The 12,828-nt window shown below is 40.0% G+C and overlaps 1 pseudogene; it reads left to right on the top strand.

Moving 5' to 3' along the window:
• Nucleotides 1-8,469: 8,469 nt before the first annotated feature.
• Nucleotides 8,470-12,390, top strand: Hsp90aa1-ps10 (heat shock protein 90 alpha family class A member 1, pseudogene 10; annotated as a pseudogene).
• Nucleotides 12,391-12,828: the final 438 nt, after the last annotated feature.

Genomic DNA, 12,828 nt, shown 5'->3' with positions numbered 1-12,828 from the left:
ATAAAGAAAGAGTATTAAAAGCAGTAAGGGGGAAAGGTCAAGTAACATATAAAGGCAGACCTATCAGAATCACACCAGACTTCTCACCAGAGACTATGAAAGCCAGAAGATCCTGGACAGATGTCATACAGACCCTAAGAGAACACAAATGCCAGCCCATGCTACTATATCCAGCAAAACTCTCAATTAACATAGATGGAGAAACCAAGATGTTCCACGACAAAACCAAATATACACAATATCTTTCTACAAATCCAGCCCTACAAGGGATGATAAATGGTAAAACCCAACACAAGTAGACAAGTTACACCCTAGACAAAGCAAGAAACTAATCGTTTTGCAACAAAACAAAGAGAAGACAAGCACAAACATAATCTTACATCCAAACAAGAATACAACAGGAAGCAACAATCACTATTCCTTAATATCTCTCAACATCAGTGGACTCAATTCCCCAATGAAGACACACAGATTAGCAAACTGGATACTCAATGAGGACCCAACATTTTGCTGCCTACAGGAAACACACCTCAGAGACAAAGACAGACACTACCTGAGAGTAAAAGTCTGGAAAACAACTTTACAAGCAAATGGTCTGAAGAAGCAAGCTAGAGTAGCCATTCTAATATCGAATAAAATTGATTTTCAACCAAACATCATTAAAAAAGACAAGGAAGTACACTTCATATTCATCAAAGGAAAAATCCACCAAGATGAACTATCAATCCTAAATATCTATGCTCCAATTACAAGGGCACCTACATACATAAAAGAAACCTTACTAAAGCTCAAAGCACATATTGCACTTCACACAATAATAGTAGTAGACTTCAACACCTCACTGTCATCAATGGACAGATCATGGAAACAGAAATTAAACAGAGACATAGACAGTCTAAGAGAAGTCATGAACCAAATGGATTTAACAGATATTTATAGAACATTCTATTCTAAAACAAAACGATATACCTTCTTCTCACCACCCCATGGTACTTTCTCCAAAATTGACCATATAATCAGTCATAAAAAGGCCTCAACAGATACAGAAAGATAGAAATAATTCCATGCGTCCTATCAGACCACCACAGGATAAAGCTGGTTTGCAATAACAATAAGGAAAGGATGACCACATATATATGGAAGTTGAATAATGCTCTACTCAATGATAAACTAGTCAAGGAAGGAATAAAGAAAGAAATTAAAGACTGCTTAGAATTTAATGAAAATGAAGGTACAACATACCCGAACTTATGGGACACAATGAAAGCTGTGCTAAGAGGAAAACTCATAGCTCTGAGTGCCTGCAGAAAGAAAGAGGAGAGAGCATATGTCAGCAGCTTGACAGCACACCTAAAAGCTCTAGAACAAAAAGAAGTAAACACACCAAGGAGGAATAGAAGGCAGGAAATAATCAAACTCAGAGCTGAAACCAACCAAGTAGAAACAAAAAGGACTATAGAAGGACTATATCAACAGAACCAAAAGCTGTTTTTTTTGTGAAATTCAACAAGATAGATAAACCCTTAGCCAGACTAACGAGAGGACACAGAGAATGTGTCTAAATCTGATTTAACAAAATCAGAAATGAAAAGGAAGACATAACAACAGAGCCAGAGGAAATTCAAAAAATCATCAGATCCTACTAAAAAGCCTCTAATCGACAAAACTTGAAAATCTGCAGGAAATGGAGAATTTCCTAGACAGATACCAGGTACTGAAGTTACATCAGGGACAAATAAACCATTTAAACAACCCCATAACTCCTAACAAAATAGAAGCAGTCATTAAAAGTTTCCCAACCAAAAAGAACCCAGGTCCAGATGGGTTCAGTGCAGAATTCTATCAGACCTTCATAGAAGACCTCATACCAATACTATCCAAACTATTCCACAAAACTGAAACAGATGGAGCACTACCAAATTCCTTCTATGAAGCCACAATTACTCTCTCTTTTTTTTTTTTTTTGGTTCTTTTTTTTTCGGAGCTGGGGACCGAACCCAGGGCCTTGCACTTCCTAGGTAAGCGCTCTACCACTGAGCTAAATCCCCAGCCCCTCACAACCCCCACAATTACTCTTATACCTAAACCACACAAAGACCCAACAAAGAAAGAGAACTTCAGACCAATTTCCTTTATGAATATCGACACAAAGATACTCAATAAAATTCTTGCAAACCGAATCCAAGAGCACAACAAAACAGTCATCTATCATGATCAAGTAGGCTTCATTCCAGGGATGCAGGGATGATTTAATATGTGGAAAACCATCAACAGAATCCACTATATAAACAAACTGAAAGATAAAAATCACATAATCATTTCATTAGATGCTGAGAAAGCATTTGACAAAATTCAACACCCCTTCATGATAAAAGTCTGGGAAAGAACAGGAATTCAAGGCCTATACCTACACATAGTATAAGCCATATACAACAAAGCAGTAGCTAACATTAAACTAAATGGAGAGAAACTTGAGGCAATACACTAAAATCAGGGAATAGACAAGGCTGCACACCCTCTTTCTACTTATTCAATATAGTTCAGTAAGTCCTAGCCAGAGCAATCAGACAACAAAAGGAGATCAAATATATACAGATTCGAAGTGAAGAAGTCAAAATACCACTATTTGCAGACAATATGATTTTATACTTAAGTGATCCCAAAAGTTCTACCAGAGAACAACTAAACCTAATAAACACCTTCAGCAAACTGTCTGGGTATAAAATTAACTCGAATAAATCAGTAGCCTTCCTCTACACAAAAGAGAAACAAGCTGAGAAAGAAATTAGGGAAACGACACCCTTCATAAAAGTCCCAAATAATATAAAATAACTTGGTGTGACTTTAACCAAGCAAGTGAAAGATCTGTATGATAAGAACTTCAAGTCTTTGAAGAAAGAAATTGAAGAAGATCTCAGAAGATGGAAAGATCTCCCATGCTCTTGGATTCGCAGGATTAATATAGTAATAATGGCCAGTTTACCAAAAGCAATCTACAGATTCAATGTAATTCCCATCAAAATTCCAACCCAATTCTTCAGAGAGTTAGACAGAACAATTTGCAAATTCATCTGGAATAACAAAAATCCCAGGATAGCTAAAACTATCCTCAACAATAAAAGGATTTCTGGGGGAATCACTATCCCTGAACTCAAGCAGTATTACAGAGCAATAGTGATAAAAACTGCATGGTATTGGTACAGAGACAGACAGATAGACCAGTGGAATAGAACTGAAGACCCAGAAAGGAACCCACACACCTATGGTCACTTGATTTTTGACAAAGAGCCAAAACCATCCATTGGAAAAAAGATAACATTTTCAGCAAATGGCACTGGTTCTACTGGAGGTCAGCATGTAGAAGAATGCAGATCGATCCATGCTTATCACCCTGTACAAAGCTTAAGTCTAAGTGAATCAAGGACCTCCACATCAAACCAGATACACTCAAACTAATAGAAGAAAAGTGGGGAAGCATGTTGAACACATGGGCACTGGAGAAAACTTCCTGAAGAGAAGACCAATGGCTTATGCTGTAAGATCAAGAATCAACAAATGGGATATCATAAAACTGCAAAGCTTCTGTAAGGCAAAGGACACTGTTGTTAGGACAAAACTACAACCAACAGATTGGAAAAAGATTTTTACCAATCCTACAACTGATAGAAGGCGTATATCCAAAATATACAAAAAACTCAAGAAGTTAGACTGCAGGGAGACAAATAACCCTATTAAAAATGGGGTTCAGAGCTAAACAAAGAGTTCACAGCTGAGGAATGCTGAATGGGTGAGAAACACCTAAAGAAACGTTCAACATCTTTAGTCATAAGGGAAATGCAAATCAAAACAACCCTGAGATTTCACCTCACACCAGTGAGAATGGCTAAGATCAAAAACTCAGGTGACAGCAAATGATGGCAAGGATGTAGAGAAAGAGGAACACTCTTCCATTGTTGGTGGAATTGCAGACTGGTACAACCATTCTGGAAATCAGCCTGGAGGTTCCTCAGAAAATTGGACATTGAACTACTTGAGGACCCAGCTATACCTCTCTTGGGCATATACCCAAAAGATGCCCCAACATATAACAAAGACACGTGCTCCACTATGTTCATCGCAGCCTTATTTATAATAGCCAGAAGCTGGAAAGAACCCAGATGCCCTTCAACAGAGGAATGGATACAGAAAATGTGGTGCATCTACACAATGGAATACTACTCAGCTATCAAAAACAATGACTTTATGAAATTCATAGGCAAATGGATGGAACTGGAAAATGTCATCTTGAGTGAGGTAACCCAAACACAGAAAAACACACATGGTATGCACTCATTGATAAGTCAATATTAGCCCAAATGCTCGAATTACCCTAGATGTACAGAACACATGAAACTCAAGAGGGATGACCAAAATGTGAATGCTTCACTCCTTCTTTAAAAGGGGAACAAGAATACCCTTTGGAGGGAATAGGGAGGCAAAGTTTAGGACAGAGGCAGAAGGATCAGTCATTCAGAACCTGCCCCACATGTGGCCTGTACATATACAGCCACCAAACTAGATAAGATGGATGAAGCAAAGAAGTGTAGGCTGACAGGAACCGGATGTAGATCTCTCCTGAGAGACACACCCAGAATACAGCAAATACAGAGGCGAATGCCAGCAGCAAACCACTGAACTGAGAATGGGACCCCTGTTGAAGGAATCAGAAAAAGGACTTAAAGAGCTTGAAGGGGCTTGAGACCCATATGAACAACAATGCCAAGCAACCAGAGCTTCCAGGGACTAAGCCACTACCCAAAGATTATACAGGGACTGACCCTGGGCTCCAACTGCATAGGTCGCAATGAATAGCTTAGTAAAAGCACCAGTGGAAGGGGAAGCCCTTGGTCCTGCCCAGACTGAACCCCTAGTGAACATGATTGTTGGGTGGAGGATGGTAATGGGGGAGGATGGAGAGGGGAACACCTGTATAGAAGGGAACGAGGAGGTGTTAGCGGAATGTTGGCCCGAAAATCAGGAAAGGGAAGAACAATTTAAATGTAAATAAGTAATACCCAATTTAATAAAGATGGAGGAAAAAATGGTGTACAAAGCTAAACAAAATAATCTCTTCTGAGGATTATCGAATGGCCAAAAAACACCTGAAGAATTATTCAAAATCCTTAATCATCAGGGACATGCAAATCAAAACAGCCCTGAGATTCCACCTCACACCAGTCAGAATGGCTAAGACAAAAATCTCAGGTGACAGCAGATGCTAGCGAGGATGTGGAGAAAGAGGAACAGTCCTCCATTGTTGGTGGAATTGAAAACTGGTACAACCACTCTGGAAATCAGTCTGAAGTTTGCTCAGAAAATTGTACATTCCACTACCTGAGGACCCAGCTATACCTCTCCTGGGGCATATACCAAAAAGATGCTCCAACATACAACAAAGACACGTGCTCCACTACGTTCATCGCTGACGTATTTATAAAAGCCAGAAGCTGGAAAGAACCCAGATGCCCTTCAACAGAGGGATGGATTAAAAAAATGTTTTCAAGGTTATTCAAATAGTAAATAGCTAAAAATAATCAATGTTTGACAATTCAGTTTCGCTATATATAGATAAATGGTCTTCAAAAGCATCAGAGATCCGTAGAATATGGCATATAACATTATTTCATTATTAAAAGATTTGACTGTGAAACATGTCTGTTCCTGAAGTACCACCATCCACTTCAAAAAGGTGATGAACATCAACACCCCCATGTGGAGTTGCTTTCATATAGCAAGCTAGCTACTAGGAAAGAAATGCCCTAATATCATCTGTAGACAGAATCCTGGCCAAAAGGAACAAATGACACAAGATAATTGATTGCTAATCTATGTGCAGACGGGGTAAGCTAGTCCTTCATAATTCTTGCTTTTCTGGAGGTTTGTCAGATGTTCTCGACCAGAAGACTGAAGATAAGTGCACCAGTGTTATTAGGAATATCGAAGATGGTCAAGGCAGTCAGCTGTCTCTGCAAATTGTTTAAATTTTTCAAGACATCTTCCTGAAATTTCTGCATACTCAAATATTTATTCCTTCACAAATCTAAGATGGGGTAGAAGACTAGTGGTAGTCTCACAGTCAAATATAAATTGTTTAGCACTAAAAGAGATGTTCTAGATTAAGGTGGTTTTCAGATGGTAATACAAGGTAAAATGCAAGATGATTGATGGACAGAATTGTAAACTCATTAAGTTAGCATAGATGATGTTTATTGCCTTGCTTGTTCATTAATCTAGAACTGACCTTGTGATTTACATGTAATTAAAATGGTTTAAAAGCAGCCTAGATAAAATAAAACCACTTCAGCCTCAGAAGTGGCTGGAGTCGTGTTATAATGTTGTCTAATTGTCCTTTTTCTTTTTAATCCTCCCTCCTTCTCTGGAGAACCCGTTTACTGACTGAGCTAGCTTCATCACATCTTTAGACAGAATTTAATTCTAAGTCACCATGTTCCCCTTTGCTCAGCCATGTCATTAAACAGCTGTGGTGCCGGGACTGCTTCTTTTCTTTTTACCTTTCTTTTTATCTTTATTGAGACAGGGTTTCTCTATGCATCTCAGGCTGTCCTAGAACTCACCCCAGATACCTTGATGAGCTCAATCTCACAGATGTATGCCTGCCTCTCATTTCTGGTGCTGGGACTAAGGTTCCCTGCCTCAAGCCTTTTAACATGGAGGTCATGATAATATTGTTTACAGGACACTGATCTAGCGGATTCCCTTGGTGAGTAGCTTGAGTTAACATTTTGGTTTGGCTGGTCTAATTTCATTTTGCTTTTCAAAGTATTTTTCTTTTTAAATTATATGTTTGTCTAGGTGGTGTTGATGCAATCCTTTACACAAGATCTAGAGTTTACATCAGACCAGAGGCAGGCAGATCAGTGAGTTTGAAGCTACCCTGGTCTACAGAGTGAGTTCCAGGACAGCCATGACACAGGAAAACCATGTCTCAAAAATTAATCCATCAATCACATTATGTGTTTGTATATCTGTGTGAGTGTGTACAGTGTGTGTGCAGTTGTCTGTTAAGGCTAAGAAGATCCTGGAGCTAAAGTTGGAAGTGGCGATAAGATGGTTGATGTGGGTGTTGGGAACAGAACCCTGTTCCTCTGCATTCATAACCTGTTGTGCTCTGACCCCCAACCACCACCCCCAGAATAACTGCAGCCATTCTGTTCCACACCCACCAGCCATTTCATGTTGTTGAAGTAACATGCCTGCCAGTCATTGGAATAGAGAAGTAACTTTGCTCAGAGCAGGATCATGCTGACCATATGCCCTGTTATGTTCTGAAGGTTCGGAAGATCATTAGTCTTAATAAATTATACAAAGATTTATGCAGGATCCATGAAATCAAAGGCCTGTATGAACTGTTATGTCTAAAATATCTTTACTCTTAGCAGACTACTAGGCAGTACTTCCTGCCCCTGAGTATGAACCCAATGTGTGTTTTTTCCTTTATAAGCTAACAGAAAAAGATGCCATTGTCATAGTTCATAAAATTCTGAACTATGTACCTGGTCAGACCAGAATTAGAATGTGAGTTCAATATACCATTCCTGTTTGACTGAGATTGGTGTTCATGTGCTTTGTGGACCGCAACAAAACCCCTGAGCCATCTCTCTAGCCCCTATTTGGATAATTTTATGTGAGCACTTGGGAGATCATGTTTAGACTGCACTAGTGTTACTATGAAGGATTTGGGAGGCCACTGCTGCCCCCCCTTTTCTGCCGTTTTCTGCTTTTACTAATCTAATTTTGTTTTCGATTGTTAGACATTAATTTTTTCAACTTGCCCTAAGTAGAATATTAAGTTGTGAATGGTTCCCAAACTCATTTGCAAGCAAAGAGAAGAAAACAAACAGAACAAATAGTTATTTGTTAAAATCTAGTGGCAGGACCAGATCCTAGAAGGCAGCCAGCAGGAGGCTGATGAAGGAGCTTACAGAGATTTACAAACATGGGATGAAAAACTTCTGTAGCAGGAGGTACATGAAGCTCAGTCATTGACTTTGCAAGAGTTTATTAATCCTGAGAGCCCTCTGTATAAGAAGAAGTCTTCAGAATTGAAATCAATTCTCCAGCAGAGCGTCCATCCAAATCACCCAAGATCACATTTAAAACAAAAATCTATCACTCCAATTATGGTGGCTTGAAGAGGTTTGATCACTATAGATTTAAGTGTTTGAAGGCTTGGTCCTGGGGTGGGGGGTGCTATTAGGTGGTGTGGCCTTATTGGAATAGGTGGAGTTTTTAAGGAATTTGGCCACTGTGGCGGTGTGTTTGAGATCTCTGATCTCTTATGCTGAAGCTATACCCAGTGTGGATTATAGTCTCCTGTTTGCTTTAAAATTGAGATTTAAAACTCTGAGCTCAGTTGCTTCAGTGTCCTGGTTTGGTTAGTCACACTTTGTGTGTGCTTATTCAACCAAGATGCCTGAGGAAACTCAGACCCAAGACCAACCAATGAAAGAGGAGGAGGTGAAGACCTTTGCCTTTCAGGCAGAAATTGCCCAGTTAATGTCCTTGATCATCAACACTTATTACTTGAACAAAGAGATCTTTCTGAGGGAGTTCATTTCCAATTTATCAGATGCTCTGGATAAAATCAGATATGAGAGCTTGACAGACCCTAGTAAACTCAACTCGGGTAAGGAGCTGCACATTAATCTCATCCCCAACAAATAAGATCAACCCTCACTATTGAGGATACTGGCATTGGAATGACCAAGGCTGACTTGATCAATAACCTTGGCACTATTGCCAAGTCAGGCACCAAAGCATTCATGGAGGCTTTGCAGGCTGGTGCAGATATCTCTATGATTGGCCAGTTTGGTGTTGGTTTTTACTATGCGTATTTGGTTGCTGAGAAAGTGACTGTCCTCACGAAACACAATGATGGTGAGCAGTGTGCCTTGGAATCCTCAGCTGGGGGAATCCTTCCCAGTGAGGACTGACACAGGTGAACCACTGGGTCGTGGAGCAAAGGTTATCTTGCATCTGAAAGAAGACCAAACTGAGTATTTGGAGAAAAGGAGAATAAAAGAGAATATGAAGAAATATTCTCAGTTTATTGACCATCCCATTACTCTTTGTGGTGAAGGAATGTGATAAGGAAGTCAGTGATGATGAGGCTGAAGAAATGGACAACAAAGATGAGGAGAAAGAAAAAGAAGAAAAGGAGTCTGATGACAAGCCTGAGGTAGAAGATGTTGGTTCTGATGAAGAAGAAAAAAAAAAGAAGGATGGTGACAAGAAGAAAAAGAAGATGATAAAGTAAAAGTACATTGATAAAGAAGAACTCAACAAAACAAAGCCGATTTGGACCAGAAATCTTGTTGACATTAAGAATGAAGAATATGGGGGTTGGGGATTTAGCTCAGTGGTAGAGCGCTTGCCTAGGAAGCGCAAGGCCCTGGGTTCGGTCCCCAGCTCCGAAAAAAAGAACAACAACAACCCCCCCCAAAAAAGAATGAAGAATATGGAGAGTTCTACAAGAGCTTACCCAAGGATTGGGAAGAACATTTGTCAGTAAAACATTTTGTGTTGAAGGACAATTAGGATTCCTGGCCCTTCTTTTTGTCCCAAGACACACTCCTTTTGATCTGTTTGAAAACAGAAAAAGAACAATATCAGGTTGTATGTTCTCAGAGTTTTTAACTGTGAGGAGTTAAACCCCAAGTATCTGAATTTCATCAGAGGGATGGTGGATTCGGAAGATCTCCCTCCAAATATTTCCCATGAAATGCTGCAACAAAGCAAAATTCTGAAAGTTATCAGAAAGAATTGGGTCAAGAAATGCTCAGAGCTATTTACTGGCTGAAGATAAAGAGAACTACAAAAAAGTTTTATGAGCAGTTCTCCAAAAATATAAAGCTTGGAATACATGAAGACTCTCAAAAATTGGAAGAAGCTTTCAGAGCTGTTGAGATATTACATATCTGCTTCTGGGGATGAGATGGTTTCTCTGAAGGACTACTGCACCAGAATGAAGGAAAACCAGAAGCACATCTATTTTATCACAGGTGAGACCAAGGACTAGATTGGTAACTCAGCCTTTGTGGAACGTCTCCTCAAGCATGGCTTAGAAGTAATCTATATGATTGAGCCCATTGATGAGTATTGTGTGCAACAGCTGAAGGAATTTGAGGGCAAGACCTTGGTGTCAGTTACCAAATAAGGACTGGACCTTGCAGAAGATGAAGAGGAAAAAAAGAAACAGGAAGAGAAAAAGACAAAACTTGAGAACTGCTGCAAAATTATGAAAGATATATTGGAGGAAAAGTTGAAAAGGTGGTTGTGTCAAACCGATTGCTGACATCCCCATGCTGTATTGTCACAAGCTCATACACTCCTACAATGGGTTACATGGCAGCCAAGAAACACCTGGAGGCAAGAGGCAGAGGCTGACGAGAATGACAAGTCTCTGAAGGATCTGATCATCTTGCTGTATGAAACTGCACTCCTGTCTTCTGGCTTCATTCTGGAAGATCCCCAGACCGATGCTAACAGGATCTACAGGATGATCAAGCTTGGTCTAGGTTTTGATGAGGATGATCTTATTGAGGAGGATACCAGGGCTGCTGTAACTTAAGAAATGCCACCCCTGGAAGGAGATGACGACACATCACGCATGGAAGATGTAGATAGGCTTCACCAGAACTATGTGTTTGATGTTTACCTTCATCCCTTCTGATAATGTATTTTCCATGATTTTTGTTTATTTTTGTTAAAATTTAAAATATCTGTGTGGCATGAAAACTAAGGGGAAGATAAAATTTCTACATGTAATACTGTGATACTGTAAATTTGACTCCAGAGGTTGATAGAATGTTTGCTGTAAGACATGATGTAATGTACCCTATTAAAGTTAACTTTGTGGTCTGAAGTATTTAGCTGTTGAACTGGATTCCTTAGTAGAGCAAATTAAGGTGGGTTAAGTTTCATCTTAAAAATTTATCATTTCCTGTAGTTAAATCTGCATGTATGAGTCATAGAAGTAAACACAAGTTGAAACAACTTGACAGAGGAATTCCCTAAGAAGCTTGTTTTCCACAGTACCGAGAACAAAACCCTAAGTGTCCCTAGGTCTTTTAACTAATCAAGGCTTGTGAATGTGGAAATAACAGTGCCCAATAGCATTCTGCTTTAAAAGGTAAATACAGATGAGTGGAAAAGAAAAAAAAAACTCTGAGCCCTTCCAGAACCACTTTTGCCTGCACACTTCCATATTTCCAACCATGATGATACCTCTGAATCTGTAAGCCAACCCAGTAAAATTCTGTCCTTTATAAGACAGAATTTGCCTTGGTTATGCTGTGTCTTTACAGCAATGAAATACGAAGACACTAATCTCAAAGAGAAAGGGCATGTCTGTCTGCCAGTAATTAGTGCTTAGACTGGAGGCCAGCCAGTGAGACTGACCATGTAATCCAGTTCCTCACAGCACTGGTGACCCACCCTGAGCAACCACTCTGGGCTGAGATAGCTGAAGAATACCTTAAATAAAATACATATTTCTGAAAGAATGCAGAAGAGTTTACAAAGAAATAGTGGGGAAAGTGACCTTTTGGCCCATAACTACCCAGAATGATTCCAGCAAGTTTGAGCAAAGACCTTGAGCAGGGCGTTCCAATACCCAGCCAAGCAGGACTCTCTAGAGAATTAATTAATGCATACCTCCCCCTGGTGTCCACTTGTGGCAGTTACTAACTTTCTATATTTTCCTTAATCAAAAGTTATTGAAGTATTTTTATAGAGGGGTTCTGCCCGACATCAGCCAGTATATCCCCCAAAGAAATCTGGTATTTTTATTTAAACATTGTCAGGTTAGACTGGGCAGGTCCTGAACTGTTCTAATCTACATCCAGCAATAGGCCCTGGGTTACTTGCTGTTTGAGTCTTCTAGCCTGACTTCTTCTGCTCCCTGTCTGTCCTCAGGGCAAGTTTCTCTGGGCCATGTGCTCATGGTCCAGTCTGCCTCATGGCAACCTTTGTTTTTTTCTCCCTCTCCTACAATGGGTTACATGGCAGCCAAGAAACACCTGGAGGCAAGAGGCAGAGGCTGACGAGAATGACAAGTCTCTGAAGGATCTGATCATCTTGCTGTATGAAACTGCACTCCTGTCTTCTGGCTTCAGTCTGGAAGATCCCCGGACCGATGCTAACAGGATCTACAGGATGATCAAGCTTGGTCTAGGTTTTGATGAGGATGATCTTATTGAGGAGGATACCAGGGCTGCTGTAACTTAAGAAATGCCACCCCTGGAAGGAGATAATGACACATCACACATGGAAGATGTAGATAGGCTTCACCAGAACTATGTGTTTGATGTTTACCTTCATTCCTTCTGATAATGTATTACCTGTGGTTCCTACCTAAAAGAGCCCTGATTGATCTCAAGTTTTGCCTTTCTCTCTTTCCTGCACAGGCCCAGGCTCTAGCCTTTTGTTACCCAATCAGAGATTATTGGGGAGTGTTCCTTATAACACATTGGTCAATAAAATGCCCATATTGAGTACAGACCTCAGCATCTGAATAAACAGTGGACAAGAGCATCCCCAACAGAAAGAGGTCTAGTTAATCTGTAAAGAAGTATTTTAAAAGTCCAAAAACGAAATGAAACACAATCACACGGCTGGAGAGATGGCTCATTGGTTAAGAGCAGAGACTGCTTTTCCAGAGAAGGGTTCAATTCCCAGCATGCATACGGCTGCTCACAACTGTAGGAAACCCAATACACTTTTCTGGCCTCCATGGGCAGCACACACACATGGTTTACAGAAATATAT

Source organism: Rattus norvegicus, chromosome 1, assembly GCF_021556685.1.
Source record: "Rattus norvegicus strain SHRSP/BbbUtx chromosome 1, alternate assembly SHRSP_T2T, whole genome shotgun sequence".
In the NCBI taxonomy this organism is placed as follows: domain Eukaryota; kingdom Metazoa; phylum Chordata; class Mammalia; order Rodentia; family Muridae; genus Rattus; species Rattus norvegicus.
This window is presented reverse-complemented; position numbering and strand designations above follow the sequence as displayed.